This window comes from Canis lupus, chromosome 37 (genome assembly GCF_011100685.1).
Source record: "Canis lupus familiaris isolate Mischka breed German Shepherd chromosome 37, alternate assembly UU_Cfam_GSD_1.0, whole genome shotgun sequence".
Taxonomy (NCBI): Eukaryota; Metazoa; Chordata; class Mammalia; order Carnivora; family Canidae; genus Canis; species Canis lupus.
The window spans coordinates 24,014,489-24,039,923 of NC_049258.1; the positions used below are offsets into that span (position 1 = coordinate 24,014,489).

The window sequence follows — 25,435 nt, forward strand, 5'->3', positions numbered from 1 at the left end:
TTAGCTCAGTCGTTTGTATTAAAATCAATACAGTGATAGATAACATGGTGTGTGTGTTAGCAGATTGTCAGATAAATTCCTGGATGATGAATTGCTGGGTAGGAAGGATGTGTGTTTGTCCTTTTGATGGATATTGCCTGAGATCCTATGAAGGACACTATGAAGTGGCTTTCAATGCGGTGGCACCAACGTACATTTCCATAAATAACAGATGGGAAATGTCTGTTTTCCCTCCAGGTTTGCCCATATCATAATTAAATGTTATGATTTTTCACAGATCTTAAAGGCCTATTGTTTGGATGACCCTAGAGAAAAATACTCCAGGGCTCACCCTGCTCACTCACTGCAACTTCTGAGAGGAAGTGAGACTCTTCTGGGTTCCGAAGTGCCTTAACGAGACAGCTCCACCTACAGCCTTTCTGTGAGTGCTTCCCTCTGGGACCAGATCCATTCACCAGCTGACTGGGAAGTAAAATCCATCTGACCATCACAGCCTCAGGATGGTAGGACTGGATGGCATCTCAGACATCACCTGGTCCAGATTCCTTGTTTTATGTTGACAGGCATGATGTGTCCAAGATCACACAGCTGGTCAGTGCCAAAGCCTTGGCAAGAATCTGCCTCTTCTAGTTCTTAATTGGGAGAGCTCTTCATGATGCCTGCTTTCACTTACAGTCTAGGACCTGCTTTCAGTAAAAGCCCCTGGATTTCATTACAATAGAGCAACCTACTGACTTAAAAGAGTGAGACACATCCAGTAAGGATAAAGTTTCCCCTGCATAAAATGGGGAATTGCTTTAATGGGAAACCTGGAGTCAGAATCTCCCTGCTGTGTGACTGGAGATAAAGTCATAGGATGTATGATGTTGGAGTATGGAGTATGATGTTGATAAAAATCAGAGTTGCATCTTGCCTATCTCACAGTGTAGGTAACGGTGTCAAGTAAGTTAACATAAGTATGTCTGAAATTTGGCTAATAACGGCAATGGTATCAATATTTTTAATTGCAAGTTCTACTTGTATTTTTTGAAACAATTGCTTCTGGGTACTAGAAGGCAAGCAGTTGACAAGTTTTTCATTGAGGGGCTCTAATTTCACTTCCTCATTCTTGGGCAACCATAAACTACATACAACATCGTTCCTTTTTTTTTTTAATTTTTATTTATTTATGAGAGAGAGAGAGAGAGAGAGAGAGAGGCAGAGACATAGGCAGAGGGAGAAGCAGGCTCCATGCACCGGGAGCCCGATGTGGAATTCGATCCTGCATCTCCAGGGTCCCTGGGCCAAAGGCAGGCGCCAAACCGCTGCGCCACCCAGGGATCCCTACGACATCATTCCTATCTTGCTGTTTCATACCTGCCTTCTCCCTTCCTGTTTCCTCTTTGCTGTTCCTCTCCCAACCTCCATGGTGACTTTGTTTAGATCACTTCCCCTCCCTGAGCTTCAGTGTCCTTATTTGAATAATGAAGGGACTGCACCAGATGACTGCGAGTTCAGTTCTGGTCCTGAGATTCCATGATGACCCCACTCACCATTTCTACCTTATTTCCTCCAAGTCCTAATAACACAAAAATTGTACTCCCAATGAGTTGGGAGCCTAAGAGTTTCTTCCTTGCAGAGCTGTTTAGAAAAGTACACTTTTGAACACAATGTGATAGCCTCTCTAATCTATTCTGGCCAGGTCACCTCTAAAGTACTGGGATCAGTTCACAGTCTCCTTAATTAGAGAGTGACATTGTCCAATAAGAAAATCTAAAGGAGGGGAGTAGCAGGGATCCAAATACATTATAACCCTATCCGTTGTTCAAATACTGGTTGTTAAACTTAAAATGCTTCTTTTCTGGTTGGTAAATTGGTAAATACTCACTGTCCAAAGGATCCAGAGTGACACCCTGTTCTGATCATCTCTTATTCACCCACTTGTGAGGGACAGATCCATTCCCAAGCCCCCTCTCTCTTCCCTCAATAAACACGCAAAATAGCCTGGGATGGCTGAACGCATAACACCCAACACTGGGGAGATAAAATTCACAGCAGTGTGTTAGTCACATACACTCACAGCCCAGAGAAGGACAGGCATGCCTTACATGACCACCAGAAAGCTGCTCTTGGGGATAAGCTGAATAAGCAGGACCTATGCACAGCAGGCTTTTTAGTAACAAGAGAGCAGGTGCCCCCTGGTTCCCACAGGAGGATGCAATTGGTTTACTTGAATACTTTTGTGGACTGGCAGGGAACTAAAGCCTATTAGGTTGAGACCTGGCACAGTGCACTTGGTCTAGCTGATAGAGGAACTAGCCAGGTGGGGAGCCTTTCCTCCTGAGTGTGGAGCATCTGGTGAGAACAGAGGAACTCATGGGTAGGCCTTTGGAGCCCTGTGAGGCTCAAAGATGTCAAAGCAGCACAGAATTTTAGGCCTTGTAATCCACACTCCCTCTCACCTCCCAGCCCCACTACCAAGATGAGTCTGGACCTCTCCGTGTATGATTTAGCAGCCAGAGCACTAATGCTCAGTGAAGCAGGAACCTCTAGTTCTTGTTGCAGCACAAAGGCTGCCTGACATCCTACTCTTGTGGTCAGTGCCCACACCTTACCAGTTTTGACATACCTTGAACACCACCCCTAGCCCCGTCAACACATGATAGAATACTTTGACTTGGTGTCCTTTTCTTCCCTCCTCCTTGCTCAAGCCTCCAGGATTTCCTATTCTTCCTGTTGACTGTACAACAGGATTGGCCGAAGCATCCCTACCTCCCTCCTCCCCTCTTCAAAACTTGTTTCGTCCAGTTGGAACTTGAAAGAAGGAAAATGAACTAATTCACACTGAGCTGTTAGTTGCTCACTTACCATTTCCAGTCATATTTGTGTTTTAAAAGTAGACTTTGCCTGAATCGAAAGGTTAAGGCAAACCATGGGCCAAACCTAGCTCACAACTGTTTATTACAGTCCTCAAACAAAGAATGGTGTTTGCCTTATTAAATGGTTGAAAAAAGAAAAGAAAGAGACCAAATGTGGCATGTGAAGCCTAAAATATTTATTATGCCCTGAATAAAAAAAAAAAGTTTTCTGGCTATTGACTTAAAACAAAGATTCTCTAATGGTGGACGTTAAAGCATTCATAATAGTTTAGAGATACTGATTTTGGAAAGGCGGACTGATTGAGGATAAGATGGTAGGGACTGTCCCCAGATTGTCACAGATTGAGGAGTACTGGTGGGTCCTGGCCAAGATGGAGTGATGCTCCATGAGACTAAGGTCAAGAGCAGGGGCTTCTCACTTACAGAACAGGGAAAGCTAAATTCAGAGATATGAATGCATAGAAACCAAACCAGGTGGGAAAGCTGAGATAGTTGGCAAACTCATCAAATGGCAGTCAGAGTGTCTAGGATCTAAGAGTTGAAGGCATGAGTGTGTTAGGGCAGAGAAGGTAGGTCCTGGAGCTCTTGCCAAAATCACGCTCTGATATATGCCATTACCTTTAAGAGCCCAGGGAAACAAGAGTAGAAGTAGGTGAACCATGCAATAGTGAATTAGACCATGTAAAACTGACCTGTGTGAGGATGTAATTTTTAGTTCTCCGCTTACCCTTGCATGCTGGTAAAAAGAAGAGGATCTTAGGGTTTGACTGACACATTCAAGACAACAGATCTTTTTCTTTGAAGTATTCAGTGCTAATAAAATTGGAACCTGAAATGGCTTAGGATTAGGATAAAATAGATTAAAATAACAACATGAGTAAGAACCTTTTTCCCAAAAAAGACTGGGAAGGTAAGAATGAGTTTATTGAGTAAGTGGATTTCTCTTTCTAGAGACACCCCCACAGGAGACTGTTGTAGCCAGGAGCAAGGCCTTCCTGGCACCTGTGACTCCAATGTGGCAAATCTGCCCTCATGGAACCCCAACACAGAGTACTGGGAAACAAGAGTCTGCCAAGTTTCATTGCCTGGCATTTCCACTACGTGCTTGCACGCATCTTTGTTTCTCAGGGAAGACTAATGGGTGGAGTGCTCTGGTCTGGGAGACAGTGGGTGGTAAAAGTTTCCAGAAGGACAGGGACAGGCCGATTGGCTCAGCTGGTTAGAGCTTGGTGTTAATGAGGCCAGGTCGTACCCTGGTCCCCCACCACACCCAACCAACAGTCTCCATTCTGGGATCACAGACTACTCTCCTCACCAGAAAAGGAGGGGCCAAGAGAGAGTGTGGGGATAACTCCACGTAAAACTACCCTGTCTGCTGAAAAAAAGAATTCTCCTTAGGGAGACTTCTTGGCATCTTCTTTACATAGATCATCTCTCATTCATTTGGGGGCATGAACACATCAAGGCGCTGTATCTGTTAGTTTGGGCCACATAACAAATGATCTCAAAAACTACTGATTTAAATCAACAGTCATTTATTTAAATCACAATTCTCTGGGTCAGCAGAGCAGTTCTTCTGGCCTAGGCCTAGTCAGTTAACCTTGCCTGAGTTTGCTTATGCATATATAATCAGTTGGAGGGTCAGCTGCAGGCTGGATGATTGAAGATGGTCCTGCTCACATGATCTGACAGCTGCTGAGCTGCCCATCAGGGCCATGGGGCCACAGCACTCCATGTCTCCTGCCCTCCAGCAGGCCAGCTTGGGTCTCTTCACATGGCTTTGATGCCAGAAGACAAACTCCCAGTGCATATCGGTGTCTGAAAGTTAACAAAATATTGACTTAGATTTATTCTAGAAGCGTAAGTGATAAAGGAGTATTACTACATTTTAAATAAATGATGATTATTTTAACATAATAAAAACAGTACTAAGTGCTTTATACACATTATATTATTTAATCCTATGAGGTAGACAGTACAGAGCTTGTCCAAATTTATCCTTCTATAATGTGGCAGAGCCAATATTCAAACTCCGAACTTAACCACCGTAACACGCAATTACAACTCATGCGTTTTGGGAATAACACGTCTTTCCAACAATGCCACCATTGTTCAAAACTTTACTGGAATCCCTCGTGTCAGATCCAGAGTCTTGACTACCCTGAGGCAATTGGACAGAATAGGAATTGCTTCCTGTAGCTGCTAAACGAGAATTTTATTTGGCTCTGGAGCAACAGATGACTAAGATGAGCGATCAAGCTGGATATTTTTGGATGACAGCTGAAGAAGATGAGAAAGAAAGAGGATTCAGTTCAGAGATGGACGGTGATGTGTGCCACCTAATCTTTTTAGGGTTGGAATTGGGATTTTAGCTCTTGTTCACAATGCCAAGTCAGCTTAGTCTTTCTGAAACTTTGGGAAAATTCCTTCCTCCTTCCATGTTTCAGTTATCTCCTCTGTGATAGAAGCTTAGACTATACGGTTTGCAAGATCCTTCCAATTTTTGAAAGCTGTGATTCTACTATATATTGTTCCTCAGAAGACAGCATTTTAACTGAAAATAATCTAAATTTCTCACCTTTGAAATAAAGACATGACTTTGCTACCATCCCACTTCAGAACATGGAGGAGCCTGAGGAGATGTTATTGAGTGATGGACCAGATTCCTTTGGAAACAGGGAGTTGGGGAGAGTGCAAATATTATACTCATGCCAGGAACTCAGACTTAAATGCTGAAATTTTTGCCACTCAGCCATGCGCTGTAAATTTTACCATCTATCCACGACTTTCCTGAGCCAGAAAGAGGCCAGGTAAAGTCAAATGTGACATCCTTCCTATTCCCCATTCAGATATCTGAGGCTTCTTTCTCCTTTGTTCAGATCTGATTTGTATTTCTTCTTTATTAATAACCCCAGAGTACTTCAGGCTGCTTTCTGCCTGAATGTTACATAAATAAAAGTGTGTAATATTGCAAGGGTGAGCAGAACTGGAAAGTCAGCAGGGACTGAGACACTGAGGACAGGATGAGCCATTCCATTTCTCCACTTCCCAGACCTTGTTCTTGCCCTCCTGCAAAGCCTTAGGAAGGCCTCATGGGGGGAGTTTGAACTCATTCCCACCCAATCCTGCTGGTTCCAGCTACTCAACATTTTACTAAATAGCTCTGAACAGCTGTTTCTAGTTAGGTGTCTGTTTATGTTGTTGGCCTACGTGTGCTTGTGTACAGTGTGTGTGTGTGCCTTATCGCCTTGCTTCCCAGCTATCCAAGGACCCCAGCAAATCCACTTGAGCTCATTTGGAATCCCAAGTGAAAGGAATCAAAAAGCGACATAATGTTCAAATTCAGGAAGCATTAACAAAGGCTGTATTTCACACAGCACACTCTGTCATTCATAAATGCAGGGGAACTTAGATTTTTAAAGAATAGAGATACAGAGATTGTGAATGTCTTCAGGCTCCAAAAGAATAAATTTTACTATTGGAGTATAATTAAATTGAAACTTTTTTTTCTTTTTAAGGTTTATCAATAACTAATTGAAGACTTAACTCTGACTTTACCCATGATTTTATGTATTTGTCCATGTGTTCACTCAATAAGCATTTATAGGGGATCCCTGGGTGGCGCAGTGGTTTGGCACCTGCCTTTGGCCCAGGGCACGATCCTGGAGTCCCGGGATCGAATCCCACATCAGGCTCCTGGTGCATAGAGCCTGCTTCTCCCTCTGCCTGTGTCTCTGCCTCTCTCTCTCTCTCTATCATAAATAAAAAATAAAAATTAAAAAAATAAGCATTTATTAGGTCTCTCCATGTGCACCACACTGCTCAAAGCCCCATAGGAGATACAAAGATACAAAGATGTGTTTTGCTCCCTGTGAGTGGAGCACAGTCCCTCCAACCCAACAGGCTTGGTGAGGCTATGGAGGGCCTTTTGCACTTGTCTTCAACTTGAAACCAGTCTGAACATGGGGCAAAATCACCAGTGTCCCTGGCAGGGGAGGTGCCTGACTCCACACCCAGCACATCATCCGAAATGGTAGGCTTTTAACACAAGTCTTATTAAACAGCAAGACGTGTCTCTGTCTAGATTTATATAGTCAGTGCTGCAAAATTCAAATACTTTGCCTCTCAAAGGTTAGTCAGCAAGCTCAGTGAGATCCTACAAACAAGTTTAAAAGGGCTTACTGTCTACAGACATGCTCTCCATTCTGTCCGCCATAGTTGCCAAATAGTGATTTCTATTTTCATCATCCCTTCTATATTTATTAGTTGACTCTCTAATGTAAGGAAGAGCTTTCTCTTCTGTTGCTCATTTAAGTTCAGTTAGTGGACTCTTGTTTTATTCAACAGACCATAATCCTTCACTATCATAATTTACTTTGATGTCCAAACTGTTCCAAAGCTTCCCAGGGGAAGCTCTTTTAAGCTGCTTCTGTATTCTTTTTGACTTTTCTTCTTCATTCATGGAGCATATTCTTACTTCATGAAACACAAAGATATTCTAGACTCATCTTTTACTTTCCTTCTAGCCATGGAATTAGCAATTTCTTCAAAGAACCTGAATTCCTTTTAGTAAAGAATGGTATTTAGAAACCAAGATCTGAAAGTGAGATGTGCTTATTACTACGGGGATTTATTGGCTTTATGCTCCTTAAGAGGACAGAGCTAGGAAACAGATGCATATATACACACACACAAACATATCTACACCCATATATATATATATATATATATATATATATATATATATATTTATTTATTTATTTCCACATCCATCTCTGTCTCTGTCTCTGTCTTTGCCTCCATCTCCCTCTGTAATAAATGCCATGGGTTCCCACTGAGAGCTCCAATTCCAATCCAACACCACTGGATTCATTCATCTGTTCTCCTCACCATGTTACTTCCTGTCCTGGAAATAAGGACACTGGGTCACATTATTTTTACTACATTTACTTATTTTATCATTACTAAAATTCATACAGATTAGTTTCAAAATTGCTAATCCATGCCTCTGTGAAAAGCAAATCTCATTCTATAAGCACAACAATGGCTTAGACTTCTTTCATTGTTTGGCCTGAGCACATATAGTCAAAGAATACTTGAATTAGTTCTTCCTTTAGCATCAGATTGGAGCACAGGCTTATTTCCCCTCCTGAGTATCCCTTTGAGACATTGCCCTGAAGCCTTGTTTCAATTATCTCCAAAATAAGCTCAAATCTCTTCCTGGGGCTCTGATACTGCTGCAGGAGTTAACCCATGTCTCTAGGAAACACCCTAGAAGTTAATCCAAAAAAATAGATTATAGAAATACCCCTTTTCCCAAAAATATATTTGCAAGTTTATAGTAAGAGGTTTACCTCCTCAAGCTCTCCATATTCCCATGTCTTCTCTATCTATATGTTTCAATGCCAAAATCTTTCTTTTTCAGAGAGATCCCAATTCATCTTCCCTATGAAGGCTTTGCAATACCTATCTCCCTAAATACATAGCACTAGCTTCCAAATGGACACCCATAGACTTAGAATCTCGTTTCATATTTACCAAGTTCTCACATTCTCCATCTTCTGTGTTTAAAAATATTTATTTAATTAAATTTATGAGCCAGAAATTGAGAAACATATGGAGTTAAGGGAAGGAAAGAAATAAAGAAAAAATAGCCCATTCATTCAACTTTTCCCAGCTGCCATTCTTGAACTGGGAGATTTGGCTGAGGTCTCAAGTAATGCTGTGCAATAAAACTTCCATAGGATGCCAAATTTAGGTCCAGCATGAAAAGAAAACAAAATCCCACCTACAAGATAAACTGTTCAATTTGAAAATGGGAGTTTTTTAGGGTCCCGCATTAAAGCCTCATAGTAACAGTTTCTGCAAGGGAGAGAATCAGCCTGCCTCCTGGAGGGCTTCTGAATGGGGCAATATAGAAAATTTTAGAAAGCATTCCTTTCCCTGAATGGAGATCTGTTTCTGTTGGGGGCTCTGTTTTTTCCTTTTTGGAAAGAATCCATTCTAACATATCCTGGCGAGAGGAAGGAAAGTTGTGCCGGTGGAGATGCATGGTAGGGGGGCAGTTCCAGGTGGTGGAGACTTTGCACAACAAGTCCTATTCTTTGCCGTTGGGAATCCTTCTTTCCTCCAGCTCGGCTCTTGAATAGCTCACCTCCCTCTGCAGGTTAGCTCTCTGGTCTAAGCCACCTGAAAATCTGGGTGAATGTTTCCTTAATATGAGTGAAGTCCAAGACATGACAAGTGAAAAGGAGGATGAGCCTTCCCACAGCGACTGTTGCACCGTCTCACATATAGTCTGGTTATTTTTATTGTTATGTTTATATCTATGTACATGGATATTTATTTATTTATTTATTTATTTATTTATTTATTTATTAAAGTGGAAAGTTTCAGGTCCTGAGAAACCCTCAGTCCCTCAGTCAAACTAGGGAACTGGTCACCTTGTGCAATAGAACTCTTCAAATAGCAAGTACTAACTAATTAGATCTCACACATTTTTATGCCCAAGCTAACATGCTCTGAAACCATATAGCCTTTCTTAGTTAGAATGTCTAGCTCATTCCAAGATTCCTCTGGTCTACTATCCCAGAGAATATTCCATGACTGCAAATCAATCCTAGCCGATCTCCTATAAGCAAGGAGCATAGCTGCTCCCTTCAAGCCAAGACTCTGAAACTAGAGGCCCAGGTGGCAGTTACTCAGGAGGCCGGCCGTATCAAATGATGATGACCTGAGATGGCAAAGCTAGAGTCCTCCTTATGGACCTTGTGCAATGAGAAGGACAATGCCCCTTTGTGTTGCACTTGGCTGCTTGAGCATCAACACGGGGCAGTGTTTATACTGAAATAACTGTATCACTCACCTGGCCTGTGTTCATAGGACACATGTGCCCATTTGGATCTGGAAGTTCCAGTGCAGGCAGCACATTGTGCCCCTTTTCCCTACCTCCTTCTCATGATCTAGACCTCGGGGCTGAGTCTAGTTGTTAAGTTCAGACTGCCCTGTCACTTAGAGCAAGTTCTTTCTCAGGAGTTTCATTCTCCTGTAGTGTCATTTGTCCTCAGCTGGGAACACTCCAATCTAGCAGACGTGAGGGGGGACAACAATCTTCCCTCTGTATATCCATGGACATGAGGGTAAGGGGTCACCCATATCCATCTACCATGAGCACTGAACCACAGAAGAAAATTCTTCTATAGCAGAGGGTAAGGAAGGAGGACTTGGGGAGAAGGACTGCCTGTGGCATCCGTGCTGCGGACCCTGAGATCAGCCAGAAATCTTACTGCATGACCTCCTATAGCACATGACCATCATTTTAGTCAGTTTGGCTTATTATCATGGACTGGGAAGCTTAGACAACAGACATTTATTTCTCATAGTTCAGGAGGCTGGGAAGGCCAAGATCAAAGTGCCAGTGGAGATCTGGTGTCTGGTGCAGGCACTTTGTCTGGTTTGCAGATGACCATCTTCCCCTTTTGTTCTCACACGTTAGATAGCAGATTGGGAAGCAAAGTCAGCTCATATCTCTTATAAGGGTACTCATCTCATCGTGAGGGTTTCATCCTCATGACCTGATTTCCTCCTGGATGCCTTATCTCCAAACACCTTCATACTGGGGATTAGGGTTTCAACATATGAATTTTGGGAAGGACACAAACATTTCATCCATAGCAACGATTCATAAAGTTATATTGACAGGAGGTGTAAAGGGGGGCAGATAGCACTATTTTCTGATGCAAATATATGTATATGACTACTAAGTCATAGTCCTGTAGTATTTTCTAATTCCTATAATGCTGGCAAAATAACACTATTATCCTCATTATTATTGGCATTAGCAGTGACGGTAGTGTTAACAAGAGCTAATGTTTACTTAATAGGTCAGCATCATGTATCTTATATGACAATCCTGCAAGACTGGGTGAATGAGGGAATTAAATTTGATAGCTTGAGATAGTAATGCATCTGTAAAGAGAACATGGAGGCCCAAGAAGTGGCTCATTTCAAGTCTCACAGCAAGCGAATGGCTCTTCTCACTGCTGTTAAATCAGGGAGAGCCAGAAACCTCCCTGAAGGTGTTGACCCTACCACTGCATCATTTAAACAGAGAGACCCTTAAGAGAGAGGAGGAAATCCCAGGGGAAATGTTGAGAAGAAACTTTCCAAATGTTGGCAACTAAGGGCATCTTGGAGGAGGAGTTTTAAAGCCACGATCACCTTGCAGAGACCATTACTACACAGAAGGTGAAAGCAGATCCATCTGAACACCACCCCCATCCATGTCAGAAGCCAGAAGAAGGTCTCCAGGCAGAAAAGATCCTGGAGATGCAATTCCATACAGATGTCCCTGGCAGCATAATACTTTGGGTGCCTTCCTTTGAATATTTATTTTATAATTTATTTGAGATGATAGTCATTTGCTGACTGAGGAAAGGATGGGTGACCTTGGGGAGGCCCTCTGCCTCTATTGCAAAACAGTTTGTGTAACCCTCTTTTAGTAAAAGTGTATCTCATCCTCAACAGTTTCACCCTCCTTGGAAAGGAATTGAGGGAAAGGACATCATCTATCTGTACCTGCATCCCTCCTCCAACCTTCACAATGCCTTGAGGTGTTCTTCCTTGGAAACTCAAGTGTGTCCATTTTGCTGAATTTCTAGGTACATTTTAGCATTTCATAAGACTAGCACTTAAAACAGTCCTCCATAAGTTTGTGCTCTCTCTCTCTCTCTACTTTTTAAAAAAGATTTTATTTCTTTATTTGAGAGGGATAGAGAGTACGAGCAGGGGAGAGGCAGAGGGCAAAGGAAAGGAAGAAGCAGATTCCCCACTGAGCACAGAGCCCAACGTGGAACTCCATCCCAGGACCCTGAGAATATGACCTAAGCCAAAGTCAGAAGCTTAACCAACTGAGCCACACAAGCAACTCCCCCTCCACTTTTATACAGACATCACATTATATTAGATTTGAAAATGCAGGGGGACCTAGGAGGAGGGTGAACATAACCCGGGTAATCAATTTGGTTCTCCTTGGCCCTTAGGCTGTGTTGACACAGCTTAGTTCTGGCCTGCCCCTCCCAGATGAGTTTATCTGCTGCGGGCTGAACTCCCATCAATCTTCCTGAAAGGCAAATGCATTCAGGACAAGGTTAACACTTAACTCTCCTGAACAGAAGATAGATACTATGAGATGCAGAAGACAGGACTCAGGGGCCTCACTGGCTACTGGGGCAGGCCGCCCACTGGATGGATTCCACGTGAAAAGTAGAAGGCCATGAAACAGCTTTATAAATTTGAATACCAGCATCACACCACTAAGCCAAACCAAACCAAGGAAGAAATAAAGATAAACAGGAAAAAATTAAAATAAAATAAAATAAAATAAAATAAAATAAAATAAAATAAAAAAATAAAATAAAATAAAATAAAATAAAATAAAAATAAAAAACAAGGGACGATGGCAGCAACGAAATAAACACCTGGGCCATTTTGTGGCATTATTTGCCAGATTTACTTTTGGGATTTCAAATAGGCAAAACAACACTTAGTACCTTATCCAATTGTTCTAATTTTAGCAAGTGAATGGTGTTGTGCAAATAGTCCACAAGATAATAGTAAATAATTTCAAAGAAAGAAGTACTGTGGAATATATAATTTGGAATCATTAAAATACTGAAACATTTTGCCTTGATTGTATGCATCCTCTACCTTGCCAGGCTCAGAGCTCACCTCACACAGCTCATGGACATGGTCCTGGCAGGGCTCTGCCTCAAGGTCTCTCCTGACTCCACATTGTCTCAGGATAAGGCTTTCCTCTGGAAAGAGAGTGGACTGATATCTGCCCTCCGTGCTGACCTCACATGCTATCGCATCCTCCCAACTCATTTCCCATCTCCAACAACTCTCATCACTTACCAACCTACAGTCTCTAGTTGTGTCTATTTGCCAATGACCCTGAAAGACACGAGTTACAAGCATAATCTGTAATGTTTTGGGGGCATGAATCTGAATCACTATCTAGCTCTGTCCTTTGCCCCTGTATCACAGTGTCAGTTGATGTGATTCAAACTGAATCTGAAGTGCATGTTTCTCAGTAGGGCTTTGTTACAAGAGAGACGGGGACACTTACAAGCAAAAGCACTGACGTAGACTGGGGATTTTTCAAGGCATGTGTATATCACAAACATCCAGAACATATGGTACTGTACTCGTAGCTCTCCCTTACCTACACCTCATTACATATACTTCTGTGCCTTTGCCCTTACAGGGTGTCCTCAAAAGGCTCTTGTCCATTACCATCCCCATAAGATGACTTTGAAGAACTGCCTCTGTGAATTGGTTGTATTGACAGTTCAGACAACTTCACCACAAAAGACTGACTAAAAGCCTGAAAGGCTACAGCTCAATGAAGGGGAGCAACAGGTAAAAAGCACAGGTCACACCTTCCAATACTGGCCACGTGGCCTTGGTTATAGCAGACAGATCTATAGCACCACTGGATAATTGTTCACAGTTAGGCCACCCATTGCCTTCTTGATCTTGTACCTGTCTTGTAACCACTGTCCCCATAGACATATCTGTAGATACTCTGTGACAAAGGCCTGCCTTTGTCTGCATATAACCCAGATGTGGCCAGGTCCCACCAGCCAATGGGCTCAGTGAGGTAGCATTCATACATGAAGGAAGCCTTCTCTTTTTCTAACCAAGTGATTGTCTTGACCCACAGAGAAAGGAACTCTTGTCACCTTTTGAGTCTTTCTTAGCCCTTACTAGCTCTCCTCTTAAAGAAGAAGAGTCATTCTCTAGTTGGTGAGGCTCTGATTGCCAGTAGATCACCCTCCCTGAGCTACTAGGTAAGGTGACTTGGCTTCAAAACCAAGAAGCTCTTTCTCTTTCCCATTTGTAGTGGGCTTGCCTTGCACTCATTTACACATTAAGTAGATAAGTGATAAGATTTTTTCTCTCTCTTTTCTTGCTTCTCTACCAGTGGCTGGGTGAGAATGGGGGAGAGGCAGTCATAGTGGAAGCCAATTAGTTCAGTTTAAAATGTGAGAATAGGAATCCCACTTTTGGCCTCCTACTTAATCTGCATCCCCAAAATAGTTTCCAGGAAGCCTTGTCATCTGGACAGCAAAGCTGTTGTTCTGATCCCATTTGACTCAAGTCTCAGGGTTAATATTTGATTGGCCAAAATCCTGGGCAGAGAGAACACCAGACATCTTTGCTCTAACTCTCACCAATGACATTAGTAACACTGCACTGACTTCTCACACCTGCTGTGGTCTCCCCTAGCAGTTTCTATGAGGCATTAGCAGAGTCTTGAAGTCTTCCCCTAACAGTTTCTAAGAGGTATTAGTAGAGTCTCATCTGCACTCAGAAACCAGTTATTTCCTATTGCTTTCATCCATGCTTTGACCTATGCTCAAATTCTTGTCTCTTCTTATCTCCTTGTGGCAAAGTGGTACTCACAGGTCTTGCAAGGGAAGTGCTTGCCCACTTCTGCTGCTGTGGGGGTGCCCTGGTGAAAACGCTGCTCCTCTAGTCCCCTGCTATGCTACTGTTGTGCTCTCTCCTTCACCAAGTGGTAGACCTTGCACAGGTTTGTCCTAGTGTTTAATTCTGTAGTGAATTTGAACATCTAGTTTTCTTTTTCTTTTTTTTTTTTAAATTTTTATTTATTTATGATAGTCACACAGAGAGAGAGAGAGAGAGAGAGAGAGAGGCAGAGACATAGGCAGAAGGAGAAGCAGGCTCCATGCACCGGGAGCCCGACGTGGGATTCGATCCCGGGTCTCCAGGATCGCGCCCTGGGCCAAAGGCAGGCGCCAAACCGCTGCGCCACCCAGGGATCCCTGAACATCTAGTTTTCAAGGATCACTTTGAACATCCCACATTTCATCATGGAAAAAAGGCTCAACCAGAACAGCACTTTCAATTCCTACTAACACTTTCTTTCTATATCTGGGTCAGTACTCATCTCATAGAAGTGCAGGGAAGTAGCAGCTAAGTGTTCTAGAGTTTTGCTGTTATTTTACATTCCCCTTCCGGTGTCATTTTGAAGGGTCTTCATGCAAATAAAGTCCTGAGGGAATGATTATCCCCCAGTTTCTGCTTCCTGGTTCACCAGATCTATCTTGGCTCCAGATTTGATATGATAGATAGATGGATGATGATGATGATAGATGATAGATAGATAGATAGATAGATAGATAAATAGATGATAGATGGATAATAGATAGATGATTATGATAGATAGATAGATAGATAGATAGATAGATAGATAGATAGATGATAGATTTGGTGACTATATTAAATAGGATTATGCAATTTCAAAATCATAGTGCTCATAATTTCAAATCCTGACAGAAGTAAAGAAGCCCTGGGAGAACTAAAAGCTCAGAAAAATGTATGACCTCTTCTTAATCATTCAAAGGGAGAATTTATCCAGATAGTTCCCACTAGAGTTATGATTAGAGTTAGTAGATACTTGTATCATTTGAACATCCGTCAAAACTGACAAGAGTCACAGAGCTGTGAAGATACCACAGATTCAAGGAAATTTACATTCAACTTATATATGTATTTATATGCTGCCTCATGCTCAAAAAGACTTGATGTAGCTTATAGCACAAATATACTCAATGAAGTAAAGGTTAAATAAGAACAAAGAAAAATGGAAAAGTAGAAAAATCAGACCACGACAAGGAAGAAAACAGATATATAGACCAAAGCGCTAGCATAAATATAGCAAAGAGTTCATATGTGCTCCTGAGTTCTTTATGGCATCGCAGAGCATAAGTGACATAATTTTTATTAATTAAACAAACAATTTTTAAAGCCTTAGAATGCCCATTCTCCCAGATAAGTCAAACTTGAACCAAACAGATTTTAAAATCTCTCTTGTCCGTCAAGTTTCCATTATGTCAAATAGCAGACAATTCAAGGTTGAACTTGATGAGGACTGAATAGTTAGTGTTCGTGGAAGTATCTGAGAGCAGATGCATATATTCCAAGTCTTGATGGGAAGGTTGAGCAGCCTCCCTAGGCCTTTTGCCTGCCATCTGCCATCTCCTCAAAGGCACTTTGGATAAGATTCCAGCACACAAAAGAGCTCAATTGATTTCTCAAAGTGCTTCATTTTGGAGCTTTTGCCAAGGTTAGTTACCACTGAAAAAAGTTCCAACCAGTTGCTCCACTTCTCTGTTAAAAAAAAAAAAATTAAAGCCTCAATAATGCTTCTAAGGAATGACCAATTTGGGGTGCCTGGACTCCTAGAGAATCTACTATGTTGAAATAACTGCTAAATACATCTCTCTAAATTAAATAATTTAGTTTTCCATTTGGAGTAAGTTGATAGAAACCCACTGAAATTTGAAAAAAATGTGGCCAGTGCTGATATTGAACTTAACTTTCTATACTAAGGGCTAGATCCAACTGTCAAGATCATCTCTGATTTGTGACAATGAAACCATATTATCAGTGTATAAAATCATAATTTACTCTCTACTCTTTATTGCATCAGCACATGTGTCTTGTTCATCTGAAGATTATTTCATTTAATCAAATAGTAGGCTAAAAATAAGAGAAACCAGAACACAATATACTTTAGAGCCCTCGAATGTATTCTATAATCTGTCAGATAGTTTTACCCAACACTTATTTTTATAGTTGTGTTAAGATGTAAGGATATATGTTCAATATCAAAAACATCATAGAAGGATCTATATCATGTAGTTTTCCCTATTAATGGTGTCTGTTATAGGTGTCAAATATAGATAAAAAGTCCAAAAGAGTTGCTGATAGTCACATTATTCTAGAGAGATTTTCTTGCAAGCTGTTAGAAGCAAAATATTCAGTTGTTGAGTATTAAAATTCCAAATTTATCTTACAATTTATATTAGCTATTAAATAGATGTTCAGGTTCTTAGAAAGAAAACTGGCATTAAATTTTGATTGGGTGCCTACCAAAATAACAGATTTATAATTTTGAAAGATTGGAGGACTTAAAAAAAGGGCAAGTTCTGTCTTGAGTTTATTCATATGCTATTGCACCCATGTTTCATTATAATAAAAAATTGACAATGGTTAGAATCAGCCAATGAGGGCATGGTTCAGAAAATTATGATTTTTTTTGGGAAAAAAATCTCCCAAAAAGTCTTCTGGGAAGAATGCAGTAGATCACAGTAGGTCATTGTTCCTACTGCCACAGACAGAGAAATCCAGAAAAATTACCAAAGAAGTCACAGTTTTAAAGGATGAATGATCTGTGGAAGCAATAAGTACTGGAACAACTAAAATGCCAGAGAGAAGAAATTATTTTAAGGTGATACAATCAGCATCATTCACTTTTTTTCAAAGGGGGCATTTGACAAGTTTAGTGGTAGGATGAGAGTTGCCTTTTCCAAGATAGAGAACATTTACAGAAGGAAAGGGAAAAGAATAATAATAATAATAATAAAAAGATTTTGACAGTCGTATGGAGCAGAAGTTATCTGTTAGAAAATTTAGGTTTCAAAGGCATGGCTGCATGGAACATTTACTAAGTTGTGAGTCTGTAAGGAAGCCTGGAGAACTAAGCAGAAAGCTTTAAAGAGGACAAGTGAAATTTCACACATGGTGCAGAGGAAACAAAGACCACAAGGGAGGAACCCTGCCTCAAGATATCACCAAATTGTTAAGTTATGTGGGGACAGGGCTAAAGAGCAAGGCTAAAAATCTGTGAAGGTCAGAACCAAATCTCCATAGTATTCTGGGACTTAGGCTTTCAATCAAAAGCCTGGATTCATAACTGACAAAAGAAAATCAGAAGTGAATTGAGTTTTATAACTGCAACCCATCCCGGACCAAGCTCCATTCCTGACTGTTCTGAGATCAGTGACTTGTCTTTTCTACCTAATAGAGGAAAGGTGGGTCTTTCTTGGGTAGAAGTTAATTTCATTCAGAGCATCTGTGGTTGTTTTATACACAACCTACATTCTATAATAGAAACAGATCCAGAGATAATTCAGATGTTGGAGTTAGCAGTTAAGGGCTTTGAAATACAAGCATACCTCAAAAACCTTGTGTGTTTAGTTTCATACCACCACAATAAAGCAAATATCACAATAAAGCAAGTCAAATGAATTTTTCGGTTTTCCAGTACATATAAAATTTAAGTTTACTTTCTACTATGGTCTATTAAGTGTGCAATAACATTGTGTCTTAAAAAGTACCTACCTTAATTTAAAAAAATTTTATTACTAAAAATGCTCCCCATCATCTGAGCTTCCAGTGAGTTGAAATCATTGATCACAGATTACCAAAGTAGAAATAATAATAATGAAAATATTAGAAATGTGAGAATTACTAAAATGTGACACAGACACATGAAGTAAGCAAATGTTGTTAGAAAAATGGTACCAATAGATTCAATTGATGCAAGGTTACCATGAATCTCCAATTTGTAAAACAAAACAAAACAAAACAAAACAAAAAAAAACAATACCTGCAAAGCACAATAAAGCAAAGTGTGACAAGATGAGGTATGCCTATAAACACAATATTTTAAGAAAATAGAGGAAACGATAGACAGGAGAGTTGGAAGTATGCAGAAATTTCATAGGCAATATGAATCTATATTTTCTTAAAGGGGTCAGGTAGGCATTTAAAGGTGCAAATGTCTGAAATTAAGAATTCAATAAATGGGCTCAATAACAGGTAAGATGTTTTTGATTCAAGTGTTTTGCTGTGTCTAAACTGAGGTTGAGGGAGGGGGAAAAATACAAAGACTGGAGGAGGCATGTGGAATATGCCAAAAGATTAACATAGGTATGATTGACATTCCTGAAGAAGTAAAAAGAGAAAGTGGCCAAGAGCAATATTAGAAGAAATAATGGCCAAGAATTTTCAAAAACTAATAAAGGACACAGATTTGAAAAGTTCAGCGAAACCCAAGCAAGAGGGATGCCTGGGCAGCTCAGTGGTTGGGCATCTGCCTTTGGCTCAGGTCATGATCCTGGGGTCCTGGGACTGAGTCCTGAATCTGGCTTCCCGCAAGGAGCCTGCTTCTCCCTGTGTCTGCCTCTTTCTCTATGTCTCTCATGAATAAATAAATAAAATATTTTTAAAAAAGAAACCCAAGCAAGATAAACACAAAACAAAACATGTCCAACACAAAATGGCCAAACTGCTGAAAATCAAAGGCAGAGAGAAAAATCGTAATAATACTCAGAATAAAAAAAAAGATATGTACCTTCTAAAGAGCATCAATAAGACAGACAGCTAACTTTGCAGAAGAAACAATGAAAGCCAGGAGACAATAAGGGGATAAGAGACAGCTAAAGTACTGAAAGAATGTAAATATCTAACAGAAATCTATAACCAGTGGAAATACACTGTAAACTGAAAGATAAACATTTTTCCAGAAAAAAAAATACCAGAGTTTGCATTACTATATTTGCAGTACAGGAAATACAAAAAAAAAAAAATTAATTTAGCAAAAGAAAGATCATCTCAGATAAAAACTGAACCTTAGGAGAAGTCAAGAACACTGGAAAATGTAAACATATGGGCAAAACTAAAATAATATTATCTTCAGAACAGTAATTACAATATTTTATATTTAAAATATACATAAAACTAAAATTAATGACAAAAATAATGCTTTACAAGGGAAGTGATAAAATCAGAAGGTTCTAGCAATGTTGAGGAAGTGGTCGAGGTAATAATCTGTTTGACCATAACAAATCAAGGCTGCATGTTGTAATCCTAGGATAATTACTAAAAAATAATAGAAAAATCCGAGAAGGACAAACATTATATGGTCTCATTCACTTGGGGAATATAAAAAATAGTGAAAGGGAATAAAGGGGAAAGGAGAAAAAATAAGTGGGAAATATCAGAAAGGGGGACAGAACATGAAAGACTCCTAACTCTAGGAAACAAACTAGGGGTGGTGGAAGGGGATGTGGGTGGGGGGTAGGGGTGACTGGGTGGCGGGCACTGAGGTGGGCACTTGACAGGATGACCACTGGGTGTTATTCTGTATGTTGGCAAATTGAAAACCAATAAAAAATACATTTATTAAAAAAAAGAAAAATATGTTCACAGAAGAAAAAATGGAATAGTAATAATATATTTTCAATTTAGGATAAGGCAAGAAAGGGTAAAACCCATAAAAAAAACAAAACAGAAAACAGATGAGCCAAATAGCAAAAAAAAAAAAAAGAAAAAGAAAAAGAAAGGCAGATATAAACTCAACTATATCAGTAATTACATTAAATATTAGCTGTATTCTCCAAATAAAGGACACAGGTTGCCAGATTGGATAACCCCATGTGGATTCTCAAGTTGGTTTTCTGTTTGTATGTTTTAACTATAAGAACTACAAACAAAAGTCTTATTGGATCCCATCCATCATTAGAGGGTCTAGGTCCTATGACATTTGAGGTAGTTGATCTAGGATTACAAAGTTGGGAGGTGACATATATCTACTCAAGTCCCCAAAAATGGTATCATTCAGAACAATGAGGTTTAGTAAATGTTTGAAAGTTCTGAGATGCCTCTATCTAGTTTATATTTAGGTTTTGTACACAGAACCAATTCAAAAATAAAAAAAATTTCAGGTAAACTATGCTCCTTTCTGGAAAATTAAACTACATGCATGTTCATTAAAGAAAGATACTTCTGTGCCAACTCAAAAAAATAAATAAATAAAAAGGAAAACTTCACTGAGAAAAGAATTTCCCATCTCTCTTTGTATTCAGGAAGACTGAAGGGTTTCCTTGAAGGAGATATCTCTATCCCTCACAGCACTTCATCGGTCTCTTTAAAAAATGATTTCCTGATCAGATCCAGCTCTGTCAAGGGATAATAACTGGATTGTCTTTCTAAGGGAGCCAAGAGGCAGAAAGGAAGTTGAAAAGGGGCTTAACGCCTCTTGCTGATGCAGAAGGGTAGAGCAACCCCAATTTTCTAGGTGTGAAGGGCCCGACAATTACGAAGAAACCCCACACATATTCCTCCAGTGACCTTTGTTCCTGTCCGGCCATAGCCCAGTCCATCCAGGAGCCTGGCTGCAGGGAGAGTGCAGCCCCATGAGTGCCTCTATGGCTATCTAGTCAGAAGCTTCTGCAACCAGGGTGAAATCATCCCAAAACATTCTTTTAATTGTGACTTTAAATGGGAGACTAAAGAATTAAGGCTGCAAACATTGTTGGGCATCGAATTCAAAGGAAAGCCCAGTTGGCGTCTCAGAGAAAAGTGCACTTTGTCGTGTCCCATTCAGTAGCCTCTAGGTAGCAGAGTGACTAGGGGAGAGAATGAGGGAGGAAGTCCAGCCATTCTGAAAATGTTCAGTATCTTGATGAATATGGGTCAAAGGAATTAAAGAGAATTGAAAAGGGCATTTCCTTTCCCCGTGGCAGCTCTTCAATGCTAGAGCTCCAGGAAAAAGTCACAAAGGATCTGTTTTTCTGAGTTTGGCAGGTGTGGCTCCTTACATGGAAATGATTGTGTCAGTGAGACTGAATTATTCTGGTTAATTGGCTGCATTCATTATCTGAAATCTGAGCATTGCCTCATACCCAAATTATTTTATTGCCTGCTAATTTCTTGAAAAATTAGTAATCCCTGCAATATAAAAACCATATGCTTTCATCTTGATTTGGTTACTCGTGGAACACACCAAAATTCTGCAACGCTTCACAGATGTCATCTTGAACGATACTTATCACCAGGACCAAGGAGGAAAATATGGTTATTTAGGTTTTCCAAGCCTTGAGATTAATTAATTCTACTGAGCGTGGTTGAATCGTAGTTGATTTACAGGTGACCGAATGTCTGTGTGTGCCAGGTACTCACACCTCTGTTGTTTCTCTTAAACTTCATTTTAAATCTTTTACTTGGATTTTGTTATTCCAGTTTTCCCAAGGAGGTAACTGAAGTTCAAAGGGATTACACTGCTTAAACCACATAGCTGGTAAGGAGGACTTGAACTGGGGCTTCTGAATCCAAGCCTGGTGTTCTCCCTACCACTTTTTGTGTTCAAGCACAATCCTCCTGTTTGTCATTATTTTTTTTAAAGATTTTATTTATTTATTCATGAGAGACAGAGAGAGAGAGAGAATGAGAGAGAGAGAGAGAGAGGCAGAGACATAGGCAGAGGGAGAAGCAGGCTCCATGCAGGGAGCCCAATGTGGGACTCGATCCCTGGTTTCCAGGATCTCTCCCCGGGGTTGAAGGTGACGTTAAACAGCTGAGCCACCTGGGCTGCCCTGTCCTTCTTGATAACCATAAGTAGCAGTAACAGCGATCCAGAAAGTCGGTACATACTTGTACACATCTTCCCAGTCTCTGCCAGATGATTTCGTTGGATCACAGAAATGGATGGATTACATGGAAATTCTTAGACAATAAAATCTGAAATGCCAAAATAAATTTATCGTCACCTTAATGAGTTTGCTCTCCAAAATGATGATAAGGATGATGAACTAGAATGAGGGTGGGTCTTGAATTTAGGTGTTCAAATGGCAGGAAACTCTGCTTTGGAATTTTCTCGGTTCTTTTTAAATTTCAATGACCAGAAATTTATTTTGGGGGTGACTCCAGGAAGCACACAAATGTGTTTTGGCCTATGGGAGAGTGTGGGTGTTTGTGATCACGTGATTTCCCTCCTGTGTGCATGCGAGTGCCTCTGGGGGCTCAACAAGGGGGTCAATTTAGCTCCATGAGCCCGAGGGCAGATCGCAGTGGTCACTGGAAAAACAAATTGGGACTGCTGGAGGAAAGATGGCTCAAGGGTCAGTTTTCCTGTCAAGTAGCAAGTGGATTTAGCATTCGTGAAAATTTCCAGTGCTGGTTGGAGTCCAGAGGGACCTAGGGTGTTCGTTTGGCTTGCCTCTGCCACTTCCTGGCTCTGGCCGGGACACACATTGCCCTCTGAGTCTGGCCTGGCGCAGCCCAGCACCACGTCGAGGTCTGTGACCTCTATCCTCATCTGCTCTGCTCAGTGATGCCCCTTCTGTTCTACTCCAACGGGTGCCTGCCAAGCATGATGCCAGGAAACATCGGCACCGGGCAGAGTAGAGGCCAGGCAAGGAGCCCATTAACCTTGAGAGTGGAAAGGAGGGGAAGAAGGGGAAAGGATGGAGATGAAAGATGGGGGCCTTTCAAAGGTATCACACCTTCCTTCCCACCTCTATCTCCCACTTCCTTCCCAGCATGGATACTGGCTTTTTCTGTGTTTTCCCAACTCTATCCAATCACACGGCTCAAAATATTCTTAGAGACCACCTAATCCAATGTTATTTGGCCAATGGGGGATACTGAGGCTCGGAGAAGTGTAGAAGTGAAATTTCTCTGGTCACACTGAATTGGCCCAGGCCTGGGAATCAGGATGTGAGGTTCTGGTCGGTCCTTCATCGGCCAATGTTGTCCTACATTATTCTTTTTTTTTTTTTTTTTTTTTTTTTTTTTTTTTGTCCTACATTATTCTGACGAGGCTGAACTATTTTGCCAAGAGCAATCAGACTCCAGCCTACTCAGTGACAAGCCCACTCTCTACTGACTTTTCATTTTGCATAATTCATAAGATATGAGCCTCATTTGGTTGAGTCCTTCACTGAGCAAGCCTTGCCGCTTGAGCATCTCTACAGAGTAGCACGTGGGCTGTGAGGACAAAGTCCCACCCAGTAGTGGAGCTTACGTTCTCCTGTGGCCACCGTGTCAGAGGGTTCCTTCAACATCTGACCACATTCATTCATTCATTCATTCATTCATCTGCTTATGCATATTTTCTGAAAACCATCTTTCTTTCATTTTAGTTGTTCATTTTAATTGTGCACTTTAATTTCCCTCCTCTCCACTCAAATCCCCCAATACTGAATGATTTAAGCATTATTTGAAGTAACAATTCTATTCATCCTCATAAAGACTTTGAGTGCTTTGGTTAAAGCAGACAATGATCCCAGGCTACCTTTATATATTGAAGGGAAGTGGGTTTCTGCATTTTCCCAGTTGTTAAGCCCAAACCAGCAGGGGGTGCACGCTGAACCAGCTGTATAGGAAGCAAAGTATAAATGGAACATGTAAGAAGTGCCATGGATACCCGGGAGAGGAAGCATGTGGTGGTCTGGCTAGGTAGCCATAGCCAGTCTCTGGTGACACTTCTACTAATAGCTAGTTATGCAAAACTCAGGCTGTGGTCCCCGGGAGGGACAGAACTGCCAAGGAAGGATTCACAACCCCAAAGAGCATAAATCAAGGATCCTTCTGGCAAATGAGAACGGATGAGGAGCCCAGAGTCCTTTCCATAAATCTCAAGCAGTGGACTAATTCCTAATTAAATCCTTTATTCCCACAGTGCTTACAGTGCTTTATATGGTTGTTCATTTGCTCTATTTCAATAGTGGTTTATCTGAATCTATAGTACCCTTCCTTCATGTTACAATGATTCATTTTGTTGTCTTTTCTTCTAAGAAAACCAGAAGGAATCTGCCTTACTATTTACCTCTGTGCCTTAAAAGGCCAGAGTGGTATCTGCTACAATTCAAAGCAAACAAGAAAAAGTATATATATCAGGTCAGTTTAGTTGGTAGCTAAGAACTGGGCCACTGGGATCAGAGACACCTGTATAAAGCCAGATTTAAAACAGTTTTAAGGGACACCTGGGTGGCTCAGTGGTTGAGCGTCTGCCTTCGGCTCAGGGCATGATCCTGGAGTCCTGAGATCAAGTCCCACATCTGGCTTCCTGCAGGGAGCCTGCTTCTCCCTCTGCCTATGTCTCTGTCTCCCTCTCTGTGTCTCTCACAAATAAATAAATAAAATCTTCTCTCTCATATTTTGTCACCCTCTCTAATTTTTCCCACTCATTTTCCCTCCTTTCCCTTATAATCCCTTTCACTATTTCTTATATTCCCCATATGACTGAAACCATATGATGATTGTTCTTCTCTGATTGATTTTCTTCACTCCTAACTCTGGGAAATGAACAAAGGGTAGTGGAAGGGGAAAAAGGCCAGGAGATGGGATAACTGGGTGACAAGCCCTGAGGTGGGTATTTGATGGGATGAGCACTGGGTGTTATACTATATGTTGGCAAATTGAACTTCAATTAAATAAATAAATAAATAAATAAATAAATAAATAAATAAATAAATCTTTAAAAAACTAACTAACTAACTAAAACAGTTTTAAAACGGATTTAGGGTGGCTGGTTAGCTCAGTCAGTTAAACGTTCACTCTTGATTTAGGTTCAGGTCATGATCTCAGGCTCGTGGGATAGAGCCCCACATCAGGCTCTGTGCTCAGCATAGATTTGCTGGAGATTCTCTCTCTCCCTCTGCTCCTCCCTCTGCTCATGCACTCTCTCAAAATAAAACAAAATCTTAAAAAGAGAGAGAGAGAGAGAAACTAGTTTAAATCCTAGGTTGCAAGCCTGACCCTCCCACTCAGTAGCTGTGTGATTGTGGGGGAAAAATGTTGACATACTGATCCTTAGTTTTCTTTTCTCATATATGAAATAAGGATAATGGGTCCATTTCTATCTGTCAGTGTCTACTAGTCCAGCGACCATGATCAACAGACAAAAATAGCTGAGC

General features: G+C 40.9%; 1 long non-coding RNA gene across 1 annotated transcript in view; it reads right to left on the bottom strand.

The window, feature by feature from the left end:
* Positions 1–4,376: 4,376 nt before the first annotated feature.
* Positions 4,377–25,435, bottom strand: part of LOC102156106 — a 75,397-nt gene continuing 54,338 nt past the window's right edge. The window contains exon 2 of the long non-coding RNA XR_005385388.1: positions 4,377–4,676. This is a non-coding gene — a long non-coding RNA (uncharacterized LOC102156106). The remainder of the gene's footprint in view (positions 4,677–25,435) is intronic.